The following is a 21,213-nucleotide window of genomic DNA, read 5'->3' on the forward strand; positions in this document are numbered from 1 at the left end:
TCCATTCCTGTATTTTTCCCTTGACTACTTTCTCCAAGACCTTGACAACGACTCCTGATATGCTGATCCGTCGGTAATTTGCAACCATAGTCTTGGATCCTCCTTTATGCAGTGAAACTATTTTCCCCTCTTTCCACGCCTTCGGGACTAAGCCAGACCTGAGACTCAGATTAAACAACATGGTCAAGGGCACTGATAATTCATTAGCCGCTTCATGCAAGACCCGTGCCGGTGTACCATCCAATCCCACAGATGTATTCACATTACGGTTCTGTAATAGACTATTCACCTCCACTTCATTCATCACAATTCCCATATAAACTAATGGTTCCTTCATTTTTTCAACGTCACCACCTGGATGATATACTTTTGCAAAGTGCGCGCTCAGTAACTCCACTATATCGACTGGTTCAGTGAACTCTTTACCATCGTCATTCCTTAAAATCATTTTGCCATGTACAGTTTTTTTCTTGCTTGCAGCATATTGAAAGAACTGTTTGGGATTCTCTTTTGCTTGCATAGCTAGTTTCCTTTCATAATCGGCTTTTGCTGTTTTTACCACACTCGTTACCCTTCTGGCCTGTACTTTACACCATTCGTGTGCCTGCCGGTCACCCCTTTCTTTAAATTCCCTCCATAGTTGTTTCTTTTTTTGCAGCTCAAGCTTAATGGTGTTATTCATCCATTTAACCCCTCCTTGTTTCACTATTCGGACCTTAGGTATACAATCAGCCATAACCTCCTGTAAATGCTCTTTGATCATTTCCCATGCTCTATCGACGTCCAGCCCTTGCAGTTGTACATGCCATGGCACTGATCCAAGCAATCTCCTAAGCTTGTCATACTTGCCAGCACGGTAATTCCACATATACCCTGTCTTAATCACAAATTTCACACCTTTAGCCACCTCCCAGGTCAAGACCTTATGATCACTCTCACCAATAGGTGGCAACATGGTCATATTCATTACAGTCAAATTCTCAGATACTATTACCAGGTCAAGCACTCTCACACCCCTAGTATTTTCAATTACATGCTGTTTCAGATAGTTATCCCTTAATAATTGAATAAAATCCATTTCCTTCCTCACATGTGTCCTCTCCTCCTTCCAATCAATGTTACCATAGTTGAAATCCCCCATAATAATTACCCTCCTTCCACTCATTTCATCAATTTGTTTATGCATACCATCTCCACCATCTATTCCATCACCTGGTCTATAGCAGCACCCAACTGTATATTTTATTCTGCCAGTATCAATCTCACACCAAATAGCCTAAAATGAGCTCCTTTCACTATCCTGCAATACTTCAATTCTCCTTGGCTGCAGTTCATCAGCTATCATCAATAACACCCCTCCCCCAATTTTATTCTCTCTGTCCCTCCTAAACATACTATAACCTACACATTCTATCGCACTAACTATATCATCTTCCGTCAGCCATGTTTCACTAATGCCAATAACCTGTGGCCAGGAAGAGCCAATGAAGGCCAAAAATTCTTCCTTCTTGTTCCTAATACTCCTGGCATTAGTATACATGAATTGCAGTGTTCCCTTTGTCCCACTCCTATCTTGATGCGTTATTCTAAATATCCCATTCCCATTTTTTGTCCTTTTTGCTGGCTCAGGTACATTATATACATTTTTACACTCAACTGTCTCACTGATGTCTGGATATCCACTTCCCCCCCTCCTTGGTAGTTCTAGTTTCCCTGATTCTGCACATCCATTTTCACTTCATTCAGCAACACTTTTTCCAGTCTCCGCACACCAAGTCCATTCAAATTCAGGCCATCCATCTTGTATATGTCCTTTCGCCCATCAAACTCATTCCACACGTCCACAAATTCCAAACCACACCGTCCGCATAACCTGCGCATAATATCATTTGCGATTATGGCCCTTCTTCTAAACTCCTCTCTGTCATACCGCGGTAACAGACTCACCATTCTAACTCTGTCACTCTTTTCTTTCGCTACCTTTAACAATACTTTCAAGTCCTCTCTCATAAAAAATTTATCACCTTTCAATTCATTCGTACCAGCCACAATTGTTATTTCTTTCACCCTCTGTTTCTGCACTCTAATGCTCTCACTTACATCCTTAAATTTCGCACCTGGTAAATGATGTGCTAACCGGAAGAAATACTTCTGTTGTGGTTTATATCACCAACATGTCTGGTCTCTAAACTCCGTGAAGTTTGTCCGATGTAGGCAAGACCGCAGTAGCAAGGAATGTAATATACTCCTGGATATTTGTAGAATGGCACATTATCTTTTGGGGAATCCTAAAACCTGTCTGATGCTGGTGGTTGGTTTGAAGACTACTCTGATGTTGTAGGCTTTTAGTATTCTGGCTATTTGATAAGAAATTGACCTGATAAAGGGATCACTACAGTAGAAATGTGTTAGGAGCTTGATGCTTCTTGTCTGGGATTGTTACGTACAGATATTTTTTGATGATGTTCGGAGGATATCCATTTTGTGATAATGTGTTGGCTATTAGCGAGAATTCAGTCTGTGTATCCTCCTCTTCTGATATAAACTTTCGGGCTCTATTCTTCAACATATGGATAAGGCTCAGTTTGTGTGTCCTGTGATGGTTTGAAGTATAATGAAGATATCTTCCAGTGTCTGTAGGCTTTCTGTAAATATATAATTTGACACTATTTGATTGTCTCTCTATCAAGATGTCTAAAAAATGCAGTTGGTTATTGTTTTCCACTTCCAGGGTGAATTTTATCTTGTTATGTATTGAGTTGATTTTATTCACAAACGATTTTAGGTTTTCTAAGCTGTCTTGCCATATAATGAAAATATCATCTACATATCTCCGCCGTATAGATGGCCTAGGGGAGTTTGTGGAGAGAATTTATTTTTAAAGATTTTCCATGAAAAGGTCTGCACAAGATGGAGATAGTGGGCTTCCCATTGCTAGGCCTTCTAATTTTTGGTATATAGTCTACTTAACCTTGAAGAAATTAGGCTGAAGGAAGTGTTTAAACATCTATGTGATGTCTAGAGGAAAGAGGTATTGAATGATGTTTATTACCTCTTCTACTGGTACATTGGCGAAAAGGGATACAATATCTAGACTGGCTAGCATGTCTGTTGGTGCAATCGTAATGGCTTGGAGTTTATTTACAAAGTGCTGACTATTCTAGATATAGGATTCTGTTGATCTTATTTTATTATTTAATACGATTGCAAGATGATTAGCCAAAACGTAAGTTGGGGATGACCTTCCATCAACGATTGGACGAAGAGGTACATCCTTTTTATGTATTTTAGGTGTCCCATATATTCTGGGAGTGATGGATTGTGAGGATTTTAGTGTTCTCTTCACTACTTCTGGCCAAATGTTACAATTTCTGATTAGGTGGTTTGTTTGATTATGATTTTTTATGGTGGGGTCTCTGTCTAGGATCCTATAGGTAGAGTTGTCTGATAGTAATACGTTTAATGTATCATGATAGTCTTTAGAGTTAAGGATAACTGTTGAATTTCCCTTATCAGCCTTGGTAATGATAATATCTTTGTTTTTCTTCAAGTTGAGGATTGCCTTTCTATCATAAGGAGACTTGTTGAGAATAGGTTGTTTGGCTTTGTCTAGGATTATGGTACTTTTGAATCTAATAGTGTTGGCTACATTTTGCGGTAGTGGATATAGGCCTTTTTCACATGAAATCCATTTTAGGAATGTGATTTGGCGTAATCGCAAAGTTAAAACCTTTTTTGAGAATGTCGGATTCATTTTTTGTGAGGATATGATTCGACAAATTAAAGATCACTTTCTCGTCCGGGAAGTTGTTCTGTGTCCGATATTTTTTATTGTAAAGTTCATTGAATTTCTTAATTTGTTTGTCTTTATAAAGTTTGAAAGTTTTTTCATAACTGCGTTGTATCATTTGATCTATTTGGTTCCATACGGTATATTCTAAATTGTTAGTGTAGTAACATGAGAGTAATCTTCAAACCAACCACCAGCACCAGACAGGTTTTAGGCTCCCCAAAAGATAAGGTGCCATTCTACAAATATCCAGACGTATATTACATTCCTTGCTCCTGTGAGACTATCTTACCTACATCGGACAAACTTCACGGAGTTTAGAGACCTGACAAAAAGAACATGTTGGTGATGTAAACAACAACAAGTGTATTTCTTCCAGCTTAGCACATCATTTCTGTACGTCTAACTACACGATAGAATGGGAAGGCCGCTAAACAGCTCCGTGCCATATTTGGATGACGACTACAGACATCGTTTATTCAAGGAAGCCACAATAGTCTTAATAACCGGAAGAAACCTAAACAGAAATTACGGCACTATTCTGCACAGTTCGTGGAAAAACCTGATCCTCTCTCTAAATCCATCCGAACTACAGCTAGGCAGTAATCACATGACGCGTTTACAAGAAACACGCATGCATGATAATGAATAAGAACAATAAGTCCTCTCATTCTCTGTCACGCGAACGTGTAGCATTAGCTACTAGATTGTTTACAACGTTTTTATGTTCCTTTCAATTTGAATTTACTAGTTTTTTTATGCTTTTCCGTCAACACCTTGAAAAAGCTAGACTGTTTGCTAGCGAAACTGGTAGGCAAAGAATGTAAGATAGTTTGTACGCATTACAATATGGTCAGTATTAAAACAATAAGTTTGTATGTTTAATTTTCACACGACCAAATATGTTCAATTTAAATGGTTTAATGAAACACAGAGTTCGGTGCATGGAAAGAGGAAAATGCAGAAAGGCCAAACTTTGAACCATAAGATTTCTTAAACGTTGCAGGGAATTCTCCATGATTCCAAAGTTCCTCATAGTCAGAGGTCATATCAACTATATATCAGCTGAAAAATTTATCTACGCGCTTCATTTGCGCTTGTAAGAGAAAGGATTGAACACTTGAGGTACGAACTAAATAAAGATATTAATTGTCGTAAGTTCTTTGATCACATTTCTAAGAATTTAAAATATACCACATGGAACCAAGCAGATGAAATGATTCAACGCAGTTGTGAAAAAACTTTCAAACTTTATAAAGACAAACAAATTAAGAAGTTCAATGAACTTTACAAAGAAAATATATCGGACAAAGAACAACCTCCCGGACGACAAAGTGATCTTTAATTTGTCGAATCATAGTCTCACAAAAAATGAATCCGACATTCTTAAAAAAGGTTTTAACTTTGCGATTACGCCAAAACACATTCCTAAAATGGATTTCATGTGTGGAATTGAAAAAGGCCTATATCCACTACCGCAAAACGTAGCCAACACTATTAGATTCAAAAGTACCATAATCCTAGACAAAGCCAAACAACCTATTCTCAACAAGTCTCCTTATGATAGAAAGGAAATCCTCAACTTGAAGAAAAACAAAGACAGTATCATTTCCAAGGCTGATATGGGAAATTCAACAGTTATCCTTACCTCTAAAGACTGCCATGATAAGTTAAACGTATTACTATCAGACAATTCTGCTCTACCTATAAGATCCTAGACAGAGACCCCACCATAAAAATTCATGATGAAACAAACCACCTAATCAGAAATTGCAACATTTGACCAGAAGAAGTGAAGAGAACACTAAAATCCTCACATCCCATCACTCCCAGACACTTAAAATATATAAAAAGATATACCTCATCGTCCAATCTTTGATGGAAGGTCATCCCAAACTTACCTTTTGGCCAAGCATCTTGAAAACCTATTAAATAATAAAATAAGATCAACAAAATCCTATATCTAGAATAGTCAGCACTTTGTAAATAAACTCCAAGCCATTACGATTGCGCCAACAGACATGCTAGCCAGTCTAGTTGTTGTATCCCTTTTCGCCAATGTACCAGTAGAAGAGGTAATAAACATCATTCAATACCTCTTTCCTCTAGACATCATACAGTTTAAAACCTCCTGTGTGATGTCTTGAGTCTAATTTCTTCAAGGTTAACAACGCTATATGCCAACAATTAGAAGGCCTAGCAATGGGAAGCTCGCTATCACCATCTTGTGCAGATCTTTTCATGGAAAAACTTTAAAAAGAAATTCTCTCCACAATCTCCCCTTGACCATCTATATGGTGGAGATATGTAGATGATATTTTCATTATATGGCAAGACAGCTTAGAAAACCTAAAATCGTTTGTGAATAAAATCAACTCAATACATAACAAGATAAAATTCACCCTGGAAGTGGAAAACAATAACCAACTGCATTTTTAGACATCTTGATAGAGAGACAATCAAATAGTGTCAAATTATATATTTACAGAAAGCCTACAGACACTGGAAGATATCTTCATTATACTTCAAACCATCACAGGACACACAAACTGAGCCTTATCCATATGTTAAAAAATAGAGCCCGAAAGTTTATATCAGAAGAGGAGGATACACAGACTGAATTCTCACTAATAGCCAACACATTATCACAAAATGGATATCCTCCGAACATCATAAAAAAATATTTATACGGTGACAACCCCAGACAAGAAGAATGAAGCTCCCAGCACATTTCTACTGTAGTGATCCCTTTATCCAGTCAACGTCTTATCAAATAGCCAGAATACTAAGAGCCTACAACATCAGAGTAGTCTTCAAAGCAACTACCAGCATCAGAAATATTGAGGTTTTAGGGTTCTCCAAAAGATAAGGTACCATTCAACAAATATCCAGGAGTATATTACATTTCTTGCTACTGTGGTTTTGCCTACATCGGACAAACTTCACGGAGTTTAGAGATAAGACAAAAAGAACAAGTTGATTATGTGTGGTTAGACGTACAGAAACATCATTTCTGTACGATAGAATGGCAAAACAGCTCCATGCCATATTTGGATGACGACTACAGACATCGTTTATTCAAGGAAGCCACAATAGTGTTAATAACCGGCGGAACCTCAACAAAAATCAAGGTACTATTCTGAACAGTTCGTGGAAAAACCTCATCCTCTCTCTAAATCCATCTGAACTACAGCTAGCTAGTAATCACATTAGGCGTTTACAACAACCACGCATGCGTGGTAATGAATAAGAACAATAAGTCTTCTCAGTCTCTGTCACGCGAACGTGTAACAGAGACTGAGAGGACTTATTGTTAACCTTAACTAATTTTAACCTTAACTACTAGATTGTTTGCAACGTTTTTATGTTCCTTTCAATTTGCATTTACTAGTTTTTTTATGCTTTTCCGTCAACGCCTTGAAAAAGCTAGATTTGCTAGCGAAACTGGTAGGCAAAGAATGTAATATGCTTGTACGCATTACAATATGGTCAGTATTAAAACAATAAGTTTGTATGTTTAATAATGATGATGATGATAATAATTTTTATTTATTATATTTTTTATATTTTTTAATTTTAATTTTTTAATTTTTTTTATCTTCAGACATCCGCGATCTCATCATTGAAGTTCCCTTGTCATACACCATGCCTAAACTACATTAACAAGAGTGTGGTGACTGTAGGATTTCCTACTGTCACCACATTCTTGAGCAATGCATTTCTATTTTTCACCAATCTCTAAGCAAAAACCAGCTTCTTACTCCCTTGTTCACACCCTCCTTATACACATTCCAGGGATGACATTTTGTTCTCCTTTCATCTCTCACTATTCTATGAAAAACTTCTTCAATGTTAATCTGAAAAAAAAAAAAAAAAAAAAAAACCTCTGACGAACTCATTTAGCTTTATCGTATCCACCTATACCTCCTACCATCGGACACTGGAAACCGAATTTTCTCAATCTTTCCTCATACTCAACCTTCCAAAGTCCAGCAGGACCACCTTAGTCACTCGCCTTGGAAACACCCATTTCAATATCTCTTCAGTCGTTTGGGAAAAAAAAAAAAAAAGACCAAATCTGAGCAGGACAGTGTGGTCTAATTAAGGCCTTATACAATGGAATAAATCTTCATGTCAATTTCTTCTGCAATATTTCTTGAATTTGTCATGCTCTACTCACAATATTAGCAATGTGTTATTTCAAATTTCAGTTTACAATTAACGATCATCCCGATCTCTGATTTCTTTTACTTCCTCCAGATATCCCAATCAACTTCATACTGTACGATCCATCTGTATTATCTGAATTTTAAGTTTCCTTTGATACACTAAATTGGCAACCTCACTCTCATACCATTAAGTCTGTATATCAGGTCCACTTTTTAAAGTCACATCTTCCCTACTCCTTTACCTGTTCCCAACTTCGCATTATTAGCAAATAACTGAATTTTCTCATTCAAAACCTTCCTCAACATCATTAACATATAAGTCAAAGAATAATGGCCCTTGCAGCGAGCACTAACATGAACTTCCCTCTTCCTACTGAAAACCAATACATAACTTACTGATACCTGACCAATAATCACTCTCTAATCCAGGGGTGGGCAACCTTTGGCACGCGTGCCAAACGTAGCACGCCAACGACATTTTTCCGGCACACAACTCGGGGCTTACCTTAAAAAAATAATTAAATAAATACATATCCAACATCTTCGCTGAGTTGTATATTTTAACTTAATAGAATACAATTTTATTAAGTAGAGCGATACTAAATAAAATAAGAAAATGAAACAAACATCATATTTCTAAGTATTTATCTCCGCGATATACTGATGTGCAAGTTTTGTCCCGTTCATTTGTTGCATTATTCGCCAAGCAGCCGGTCGTGAAATGACTCCTTTATCATCATTTTATATATTTTTTCGTTTTTGTAAAGAATTTATCTGTTTTCTAAAGCGTGTGTATATATGCGTGGATTTGGATTTAATTAAATCGTAAGTCATGAAAATATGGATCGGAGCTATTTATTGTCAATTTAATGTCAAAACAACCATCAAAGAAACAAAGACATACAAATGAAGAGGATATTAGAAAATTTAAAGATACTGGACTGAAAAATTTGGTATGATTAAGAAAGATAATAAAGCATTATGTATTTTATGTTCCGAATAAATTGTTTGTAGGATTTCTTCAGTAAAGAGGCATTTTGAAACTGTTCCTAAGTACTTAAGCAATAAAAGTGAGCAAGAACAAAGATAATTAATTTCACCTTGACCGAACAAAGAAAAAAAAAACAAAAACATTCCGACACTTCGACGAAATTTATTTCAGGTAAGTCTAGTTCCAATTTAGTTGTAGCTAGTTTTGAGCTTTTAAAAGTTATTGCCCAACATGGAAAACCACTTAATGATGGGGAGTATATTAAAGAAGCATGGCTAGAATGTGCTCCTTTCCTTTTTGACAACCTTTTAGAAAAAGTAAAACTTATTCTGTGCATTAAAGATTTGTCTGTGAGTAGAAAAACAGTTAAGGATAGGATACTTAAGTTGGAAAGGAATACAGCAGAACAATTAACAAAAGATTTGGCTTCATGTAAGTTCTTTACTATTTGTGTTGATGAGAGCACAGACATTAGATCATCATCTTTGCTCGATTTTCTAGGGTTAACCTTGTTAATCCTACAAAATCAGGATGATTTTCCTTGTAAGCGATGATTAACCTTGTAACACTACCTGAGTGTATGGGATTGAAATATGTAAAGTAGTTATGACCGAATTATCTATTCGGCAAATTGATATTTCAAAAGTGATATCCGTCACAACAGATGGGGCACCCAGCACGATTGGTAAGGAGGCCGGATTTTTAAATCTGGTTGCGAAACATTAAACGTGTGGACAGACTTATGTGTTCGTCGAACATGTTGTTTATTATTTTAACGGTAGAATAGAACACAGAAACTAAGTAAATAATTAATTTATTAACTTGATGCTGATATTTCGCTGGTGTTATAACCAGCATCTTCAGAGCACAAAAACACTGTTTGTCACAATACGCGAGACTAAAACAACATGGTGTACTTAAACAAAATAGAATATTTAGTTTAAGTACACCATGTTGTTTCCAGTTGATCCTGCACACAGGATCAACTGGAAAAACACAAAAGTACTACACAGAAACCCGTATAAATCAGAGAGATTGTACTTAGAGGCGACAGAAGCCCTAAAACACACTCCAAATCTCAACAAATATGGCTGTATTAACTTGCCGAAGATCTGGGAGACAGTCATATTAAGAAAAAACTAGCACTTTTCTAGGACTCTAGTAATATATGATAGCTTTTTTTTTTTAAGATAGAGGGCGCCAAAATCAGGACTCTAGTCTTTGTGTTGCTGCTACAATTTTGTTTAAGTACACCATGTTGTTTTAGTCTCGCGTATTGTGACAAACAGTGTTTTTGTGCTCTGAATATCAGCATCAAGTTAATAAATTAATTATTTACTTAGTTTCTGTGTTCTATTATACCGTTAAAATAATAAACAACAGGTTGCAAAACATGTTGGTCCTACACTGATGACCAACATGTTTTGCTCATCATACATGAGGAGACTTTATCTGCAAAAGCTGGCCTAAAGGAGCATCTTGAAGTGAAGTAAATAGCAACCAAGTTTGTTAATTACATTTCTGCACGTGCTTTGAATAAAAGACAATTTCAGAATCTATTGAATGATGTGGATTCGGTGTACAAAGGACTAATAATGTACAACAATGTTCTTTGGCTTAATCGAGGTCTTGTTCTGAAACGATTTGTTGAATGCCTAAATGAAATAAATCTTTTTTTGACCAATCAACAAATGTCATATAAAGAAATGTATGACATCGTGTGGATTTGTAAGCTGATGTTTTTTTGCAGATTTTTGCGAACATTTAGGCATTTGAAATGAAACTAGCAGTTTTATAAGAGGGACGTAGACAGTGAGAGATTTATATATTTTCCAAACTCAAAGAAATACATCAATGATCTCCAAAACGATGAGAAAACAGACCACTAATGTCTTCAAACGCTATTTTTAATTTCAGTAATTAAAAGTACTAAAAAATTAAACAAACATCCTATTTCCAAGTATCAATCTCCACAATATACTGATGTACAAGTTTTGTCCCGTTCAATTGTTACATCATTCACCAGGCAGCCAGTCGTGAAGTGATTCCTTTACCATCATTTTATATATTTTCTCGTTTTCGTAAAGAATTTATCGGACTTGTGTCAACTTTTGAGCAGTTCTCTTTAAGATTTGTTAAGGTCAGAGAATTAGAAGAGACTGCAAAATTCATTAAGATTACAGACACTATGAAACTGGATGAATTTAAATGAACTTAAAGTTCCAGATATTTTCGTCGATAAATATGGATGATTTTGAAATGCAGTATTGATTTTCAAAGTAGCTCAATTTGGAGGCAGAAATTCGATGACGTCAGAGTTGGCTTCGAAAATATTGAAAAGGAGCGATTAGAGAAGGGAGTAACAGAGAGAGAAGTGCGGAAAAAGAGGTACTAAGGACTTGGAACACTGTCCCAGAAACTTTTATATGTTTAAGTATCCTTGCAACGGCATTATTATCCATTTTGCATCTACATATTCTTGTGAATTATTGTTCTCAATGATGAACTTTGTTAACGTAATAAGTAGCCTTACAGATGAAACTAGTAGCGCATGCATATCTCTACAGGTTACAAAATATAAACCTGATATAAATTATCTGTCATCAGTGATGCAGCAGCAGAAGTCTCATTGATGCTAAATAAATAAAAGGTCCACCATTTTTCTGTCTCTAGTTTTGATTTGATGTTTTCTGCTAAAAATGCTAAAGTTCAACTTCTGTTTAATATATTACAGGTAAAATCTCATCTCATTCATGAGAGATGAGAGATGTATTTATTAATTCTTAATCCGTAAGGGATTAAGAATTAATAAAAGATTATCTTTAATTTTATTTTCGTTTATTATGCTTTAGTCAAGTAAAACGATTATGAGATTGTGCACTGTAGTATATTGGAAAAACTTGAAACAACCTATGTCTGATTGATCTTTATAAAAAAACAACAACAGAAAATTCAGAATTATTGTTTACTGTTATGTTAAATGTTGCGTCTTTAAATTGTGTGGCTGTATATGACAAAGAAGATGGAGAGGTGCAATTCAGTCTGTCAAGACTTTTCGAGGTGCGGAATGTGGAACAGACCATGAGTTATTAGTGGCTACGATACAAGTGAAACTACGAAAATGGAAAACATCACAAATGTCTATCAGATATGATCTTGCAAACATACCAGATGAATACAATATTAGCATACAGAACAAATTCAACACACCCAATTTGTGTGAAAGAGAACCAGATGAACTATGGGAAGAGATTAAAGATAAAATTAAAACAGAAGCAAAGAAGAATATCCGAACAGCTTGTAAGAAGAAGAAGTCCAAATGGCTGTCAGAAGATGCCATCAGACCTGCTCAGGAAAGGAGGAAAATGAAGGCCACAGGAAATTTGCAAGGAAGTACGAAATTTGAATGCAGAGTTTCATCGACAAGCCAGAAGAGACAAGGAAAAATACTTTAACCAGGAATGCCAACAAATAGAAGACCAGAAGAAGAAAGGAAAAACAAGAGATCTTTTCAAAAAGATCAGAGAACTAACAGGAAAGTTTAGTGCCAAGGTGACAGTATTGAAAAGTAAACACAAAGGATATCTTACAGAAGCTGCAGACATCAAAGAAAGATGGAAAGAGTATACAGAAGACCTTTACAGAAAGGACTCCAAAATTACTGAGAAATTTGAAGAGCAGAATTATGCACAGGAACCAGTACCAGTGGAGAGTGAAGTGAGGTGGGCACTGCAACAGATATCCAGTAAGAAAGCACCAGAAGGAGATGGACTGCCCATTGAGCTGCTCAAAGCCCTGGGAGGAGAGGCAGTTAAAATTTTAACAGCTCTATGTCAGCAAATATCACAACTACATGGCCTAGAGAATGGAAAAAATCAGTCGATATACCTTTATTGAAGAAAGGTGATGCAAGAGAGTGCGAAAATTACAGGACTATAGCATAGATTTCTCATGCAAGTAAAGTCTTACTTGAGATCATTCAGAAAAGACTGGAACCATTCATGAAGAGAGAAATGCCAGATGAACAGGCAGGATTTCGAAAAGGCAGAGGAACAATAGATCAAATTGCCAATATGAGATGGATAATAGAAAGAGCATAGGAATATCACGAGAATGTCTACCTTTGTTTCCTTGACTATAGCAAGGCTTTTGACTCTGTAGATCATGTGAAACTGTGGAATGTGTTAAGAACAATGGGAGTCCCAGAGCATTTCATTATCCTTCTGAGGAATCTTTATTATGAACAAGAAGCTACTGTCCGAACAGATCTTGGAGAAATTGAGTATTTCACAATAGGTAAAGGGGTGCGATAAGAATGTATTTTATCTCCATACCTGTTTAACTTGTACAGCGAATACATTTTAAGAATGGCAGGGCTTAAGGAGTCTTCAGTTGGAATTAAAATTGGTGGGAAAATATTAATTATTCGAAGTATGCAGATGATAACACCTTGCTAGCAGAATGCAAAGAAGATTTGAAGGAACTTATTATGAAAGTTAAAGAAGAAAGTGTTAAATATGGTCTTACACTTAACCTCAAAAAGACAAACGTTATGGTAACATGTGAACTTAATGATTTTGAAGTAGATGGGGAGAAAATAGAAGCAGTTAACAATTTTGTGTTCCTAGGATCTCGAATTGATAAAGTTGGAAAACCACACCAACCATCAAAGAGAATGTTGACGCTGCCCATCTACTTCTGGATTTTGGACTTCACTTACCTCTCCAACACTTGACACAGAATGTCCTATAATTCGAATCGTGTGTCTTATCACTTCCTTTATTATCCGGCACAATATTGCCTTCTTTCCATTCCTTTGACTTGGCCCAGTGTAAGACTCATATGAAAAAGCATGCCATGCAGATGTCATGTCATGTCTTTCGGTTCATTCCCTCAAGACACAGTGATATATCCGGTCCCACCACCATATAACGTCAAGTTTACTCCATTCCCCAATACCTCCTGCTCACTCACTGCCAGTCTCTCATTTTCTCTTCCCACACCACTCAAACTATGCATGATATAACATTCACGATGATGAAAGACATTTATGAACTGCTCATTTAATATTACATTTAATATTTAAATGCTTTTTTCACACCACTCAAACTCTCCATGATTTCATATTCACGATGCTGAAAGACATTTATAAACTGCTCATTTAATACCTGAACTACATTCTCTGTAATAGTTATCTCTTTACCATTTTCACCAATCAATATCAATCTTTCATAATCGTTCTTTCTTCTACTGACTACATATCGAAATTTCTCTAAAGCTTTTGGCTTCATTACCTAACTGCTATTCATACTGCACTTTTGCTACCCTTACCAACTGATTCATGCTCCTAGCCTGTCCTTTGCATTCCACATAGAACTGATTATTGCCACTCATCTTATGCTACCTCAACATCCTTTCTTCCTCCAGCTTGCATGCCTAATCTCTTTGTCCATTCATTTCACATCTATCATATTTAACCTTGTAACCTCTGAAATACATTTGATATATATCATAAAACAGATGTGGCGTTTGCATCCCACGGCGCTTGGCCGCACGAATGAACACTTGACGCCGGACTCTACTGGCGTGGTACTGGGTATAGGGGCGCCAAATAAAGTTTTGCACACAGGCGCCAGACACTACTGGCGCGCCCCTGGATGGAAGGACACCTGTAGACCAATGGATCTAAGTTGTTTGACTATATACCTTATGAGACATTTTTACATAGGAAATGGCAACATGGTGGACCAGATGTCAAGGAAACTGTGATTCGGTAAAGCAATTAATAACGAATGTGGACTTGACATGATTTATTTTTTTGGGAAAACAGCATTTGAAGGAAGCAAAGAGAGTGAGATGGATGTTCTATTGTCTTAATGGTGTCAAATTTTGAACATTTAAGATAGTATGAAAGAGGATGAAGAAAAGTCCAGTATTTTTTTTTTTTCTGAATACTGAGAAGTGAAGGCTACCATCTGGTTAATGAAGTAATAAGATGTAAAGGCAATCTGATTGTTCTCTACTAATTCAAGAGTGTACTGGATACAATCGTGAAAGGTGTTGATGTTACTGACAAACTCTTGAAGGTCTGTATGTGACCCATGCCAAACCACCAAAACATTATTATCATATAGGGGTAGAGTTCGAGGTTATATCGGAGTGTGTAGTGTTCGTGCAAGCTCCTGATAAGATAAGTATTATTTTCAGTTATCGTTGATAAAATTACTTAATATTGCGTAGTTTTGTTTGCCTTGCGTATTTTAGTGCGTCTGTTTGTGTGTTTTTGGTGTGTTATAACTTATTATTTGATAAAACACGTTGCAAATAATTATGGCACCTGTACGAAGGAAAATGGCGGCCAGTAATGATGGTTCGCCATCTTTATCAAAGAACAGTAGTATAAAAGAAATGAGTCAGTGTACTAGCTGTGAAATGTACGCTTTGCGGAGTGTGGATAGATGATAATAAAGGATTGAATGTGTGTAGAAAATGTAGGGAGAATGAGGAATTGAAGTGTATTTCGGATCGTGAGTGTGATATTTTTGTCAAACTTCAGAATAAGAAAATAGCGATATGACAAGAAACGGCAAGGTTGTACATGAGAATTATGAGAGTGTGAATGTAGAAAGTGTGAATGATAGTATTAATGGTTTCTCGGAGAATAAAAAAGATGAGATAGATGCATTGAGTGTGATTGCGTTGTTGAATGGTGCGATAGAAAGGGCAAAACAGCAGCTAGAGTGCATGAACAAAAGTCAACTGAATGAACCAACCAATAATAAAAGGTATGACAGGAAAAATAGACGTATGAATGTGAACATGAACAAAATGAAGGATAGAGTGCTGTATGGAGACTCGTTAGTACGAGGTGTGTTAGTAGAGGATTTGACAAAATCGTACCAACCTGGTGCGAACATAAAGGATGTAACTGAGTCTATTAGAGAGCAAAAGGAAAGGGTGAAAGAAATGATTGTTGTGGCAGGTACGAATGATTTCAAAGGAGATATAATGGAAATGATAGAAGACCTGAATGAATTGTTTGAGGTAGCAAAAGAAAAGAGTGAGAGAGTTAGAATGATTAGTCTTTTGCCACGGTATGACAGTGAAATGTTTAAAAGGCGGGCCATAATTGCGAATGACTTTATGCGTGGGTTATGTATGACGAGTGGTGTGGAATTTGTGGACGTGTGGAGTGAGTTTGATGGGCGAAAGGATCTATATAAGATGGATGGCTTGCATTTGAATGGTTATGGTGTAAGAAGACTTGAGAAAGTGTTGCTGAATGTAGTGGATGTGCAAATTCAGGGAAACTAGATTCGTTAAGGGGGGGAGAGTAGATATACAGTCCTTAGGGAGGCAGTTGAATGTAAGAAAGAATATAATATGCTAGAGCAAATAAGGACAACAAACTAGAGTGGGATAGTTAATATAAGGCATCAAGGTAGGGTTGGGGCTAATGGGGGGGTCTTAAATTCATGTATACTAATACTAGGAGTATTAGGAACAAGAAGGAAGAGTTTTTGGCCATGGTTGGCATTTCCAGACCACAGGTTATTGGTATTAGTGAAACATGGCTGACTGTAGATGATATAGCTAGTGGGATTGAATGTGATGGGTATAGTGTGTTCAGGAATGACAGAGAGAATAAAATGGGGGGAGGAGTATTGTTGATGATAGCTGATGAGCTACAGCCAAGGAGAATAGAAGTTGAATTGCAGGATAGAGAAAAGAGCACATTTGAGGCCATTTGGTGTGAGATTGTGGCTAGCAGAACTAAATATACAATTGGGTGCTGCTATAGACCAGGTGATGAAAAAGATGGTGGTGACAGTATGCACAAGCAAATAGAAGAAATGAGTGGAAGGAGGGTGATTATTATGGGAGATTTCAACTATGGTCACATTGATTGGAGTGAGGAGAGGACACACGGGAGGAAGGAATTGGATTTTATGCGGTTATTAAGGGATAACTATCTGCGACAGCATGTAATGGAAAATACTAGGGGTCAGAGAGTGCTTGACCTAGTAATTACATCTGAGGATTTGGCTGTAACAAATATGACCGCATTGCCACCAATCGGTGACAGTGATCATAGGGTCTTGACTTGGGAGGTCACTAAAGATGTAGAATTTTCAATTAAGACAGGGTACATGTGGAATTATCGGGCTGGAAAGTATGACAAGCTTAGGAGTTTGATTGGCTCAGTGCCATGGCATGTACAACTGCAAGGACTAGAAGTTGATAGTGCATGGGAGGTGGGTAAGAAGTGCTTGCATGAAGCAATGGCTGACTGTATACCTAGAGTACGAATAATAAATCAAGTAGGGGTTAAATGGATGAATAACACCATTAAGCTTGAGCTGCAAAAAAAGAAACAACTATGGAGGGAATTTAAGGAGAAAGGTGACCGGCAGGCACATGAACGGTATAAAGCGCAGGCCAGAAGGGACGAGTGTGGTAAGAAAAGCAAAAAAGGATCACGAAAGAACATTGGCCATGCGGGCTAAAGAGAATCCTAAACAGTTTTTTAGATATGTAGCAAGTAAAAGGAAAAATGTACATGGCAGAATGATTTTAAAGAATGCCGATGGTAGGGAGGTAACTGAATCAGTTGAGATAGCTGAGTTACTGTGAGCACTTTGCAAGAATATATCATCCAGGTGGTGACAATGCAGAAACGAATAAAGCAGTAGACTATACGGGAATTTGGTGAATGAAGTGGAGGTGAGTAGTCTATTGCATAACCTCAATGTCAATACATCTGTGGGGTTGGATAGTATACCAGCTCGTGTAGTACGAGAAGCAGCTAAAGAATTGTCAGTACCCTTGACCATTTTGTTTAATTTGAGTTTCGGGTCTGGGTTAGTCCCGAGCCGGTGGAAGGAGGGGAAAATAGTTCCACTGCATAAAGGTAGTTCCAAGACCGCTGTTGTAAATTACCGACCGATTAGCATATCAGGAATCATTGTCAAGGTCTTAGAGAAATTAGTCAAGAAAAGAATACAGGATTGGATAGATGAAATGGGATATTGTATGGGGGACAACATGGTTTTGTGAAGGGTAGATCATGCCTCAGTAACTTGCTCACGTTTTATAACGCAGTGACAGCTGAACTGGATAGGGGTAATGGGTTTACAGTGATACTACTGGACCTTGCGAAGGCCTTTGACAGGATACCACATGGAACCCTAATCAGTAAACTCGAGCAGATGGGGATAGATATAGGGTTGGTAAGATGGATAGGTGGGTGGTTGAAGGAGAGATACCAGAGAGTGGTTTATCCAGGAGTGGAGTCAAAAAGACGTCTTGTGACTAGTAGAGTGCCGCAGGGCTCTGTTCTTGGACCACTGCGTTTCAATTTGTTCATTAATGATATTGGAAAGGATTTGAGAGGAAGTGTTCACTTGTTTGCTGATGATGCAAAGTTGGGTAGAGCAATTGTGAGTGCACAGGATGTCAAAATTTTACAGGATGATTTGGATAGTTTGGAGGACTGGGCTAGGAAAAATGGATGTTAGTTTAATGTGGCAAAGTGTAAGGTTATGCACTTTGGGGTGAAAAGAATAGCAGCAGTATATCGCATAGGTGGAACCGTACTCCAGGAGATTGATGAGGCCAGGGATTTGGGAGTGCTGGTGGATAGGGAGTTGAAGTTTAGGGGGCACATTGCAAAAGTAACTAAAACAGCTCACCAAATCACTTGGCTTATGAAAAATACTTTAACATGCAGAGAGAAGCAAGTTGTTGTTCCTCTGTATCGAGCCTAGATAAGACCCCATCTGGACTTCTGTGCCCAGTTATGGGCACCAGGGTTTCTTCGTGATGGGGAGGAAATGGAGAGGGTCCAGAGACGAGTGACCAAGATGATAGCAGGTCTGTGGAATGAACCTTATGAGAATAGGTTGAGGATTTGTGGGTTGCAGAAATTGGACGATAGGCGAAGGAGGGGTGATATGATTGAGACATTCAAATTACTGAAGGGTTTTTATAAGATTGATCCAGAAGATATTTTTGAAAATATGACTGGTGGTGGGAGGACTAGGGGGCCATGCATGGAAGCTTGGCAAGAGCGTGGTTGACAAGGGTGTTAGAACTAGGTTTTTTACTTGGAGAGTGGTGAATGAGTGGAATAAGCTTCCAGAGTCTGTAGTGGGTGCTACGACCGTGAATGAGTTCAAGTGAAGATATGATTGATACTGTGTGAATGTTGAATAGTTGTTCCAGACATGATGTTAGGGCCTCCCTCGATGAGTCTGTCGACTCCTTGGAGTTTCCCGGAACAATAATAATAAAATAATAATAATATCTGTACCATAAGGAAGGCTTAGGAAGGATGCTATTTTAGAGACAATGAGGTAGATCTGCAACCTTGCGTCGTGATGAACATTTAGACTACTTTAGTTCCATGAGCTAGAACAATCCGGACATGCCTATCATGTCCGTAACATATCACCACCAGACACAGAGTTCATTCGAAGAAAATTAAGGTTCTCCACAAAACATTTCTATGAACATTTATATAAAAGAGAATTGGGAGACATTGCTACATCGACCGAATCTAAATAGACTTAAATTATCTCTTTTATGGGAAATAGTTTTTTTTTCCACAAATTCTAGAGTGAAATTAGATTTAATTATTATTTTTTATTTCTAATTAAATCTTGTTAAAGTTATTTTTACCAGAATCTTAATATAATTAGATTATGACGCTCTACTTCACGTATGAGCAGTTTGCGCATGCCATTGCTGAATATATCGGTTTCTTTTCTTGTTGTGTAAAATGAAAGTCATACTGAAGATGCTTTTGATACTAGGGTGAAAATTTAATACTAATAAAAATATATATACCTAAGTTAAGCCTGTTTTGTGTTATTTATTGATTATCATGTTTAAGGCTTATTGGAATATATTTAGACTGTCTCTGATAAATGGTTTATATCTACCCATCACCTCATTCCATTATTCAGCTTTCAGCTTCTCTTGAGGTTTTGTAATCACAAGCCTTGTAGTTTTATAATATCATGTCTTTACAGAAATGCTCATATAGCTGGCAATCATCCAGATAGTCACTTCATGGTCACTTTCACAACTGGAGGGTGATTTTCGATATCTTATTTATAATGATATCCTCTAATACTTGATAAAACCGTCGAACCTCGAGATCGCTCTGTTACATACTGCCTAAGGTATGTAACAGATCTCAAAAACTGGAATAATTAATTTTCTCTCCTTCCGGATACTAGCTCATCATCCAGATCTGTGTATCATAATCGAAATCACTCGCAATTATAATCTTTTTTTTTTTTAAATATTTGCTTGGCTAATTTGCTCATATATTTCATTGTCACTGTCTTCCACATTGGTAGGTCTATAGCAACATACTAAATATTTCATGTTGTTTTCGTCTATCTCACACCATACTGTCTCAAACCCACTGCCATTATTATTATTATTATTATTATTATTATTATTATTATTATTATTATTATTATTATTATTATTATTATTATTATTATTATTATTATTATTATTATTATTATTATTATTATTGTTGTTGTTGTTATTATTACGTAGCACCTCCAGGGAATCCAACGACTCATCAGGAGGGCATCTACTCTATAACTCTCCATTTCCACCACTCCACCAACCGCAATTACCTTCATTATCTACACCAGTGTCGTAACGAGGGAGTAGCGAAAAAGGCGCCCGCTACGGGCGCATCTAGGTTTAGGATGCAAAACGTAAAAAATGTAAAACATAAAAATAAATAAATAGATATAAAAGTCCGCTATTTTATATTGTATTTTTAAATTTCTGCAATACGATGCTTTAGAGACACAAATTCTGCAACTCATTTTGATGGGGTTAATAGTAAGTATTTAACATATTGCATTTAGTAAAATTTAATTTGTTACATTTAAATTTTTCAAAATTTGTGTCATTTTTGGGTTAGGGATGCGCAAGTTAGACACTTGCCACGGGCGCTTCATACCCTCGTTTCTGTACTGATCTACACCAACGCCATTTACCCCCACCCACTCCCACCACCACCACCACCACCACCACTAGTATTTTCACAGACAATCACAAACATCCATGCCCCATTGCGGGAATTCGAACCCACAGACGTTTGGCTGGAGAGCGAATACGCTAACTAGTTAGCTTATCCGCTCTCCAGCCAAAGTTAGCAAAAAAAAAAAAAAAAAAAGAGCGAGAGCACCTGCTCTACAACTCTCGCCACCATTCAATCACCAACTGACCAC

The sequence above is a fragment of the Typopeltis vanoorti genome, chromosome 10 (assembly GCF_054136105.1).
Source record: "Typopeltis vanoorti isolate ZY-2024b chromosome 10, IOZ_Tvanoo_1.0, whole genome shotgun sequence".
In the NCBI taxonomy this organism is placed as follows: Eukaryota; Metazoa; Arthropoda; class Arachnida; order Uropygi; family Thelyphonidae; genus Typopeltis; species Typopeltis vanoorti.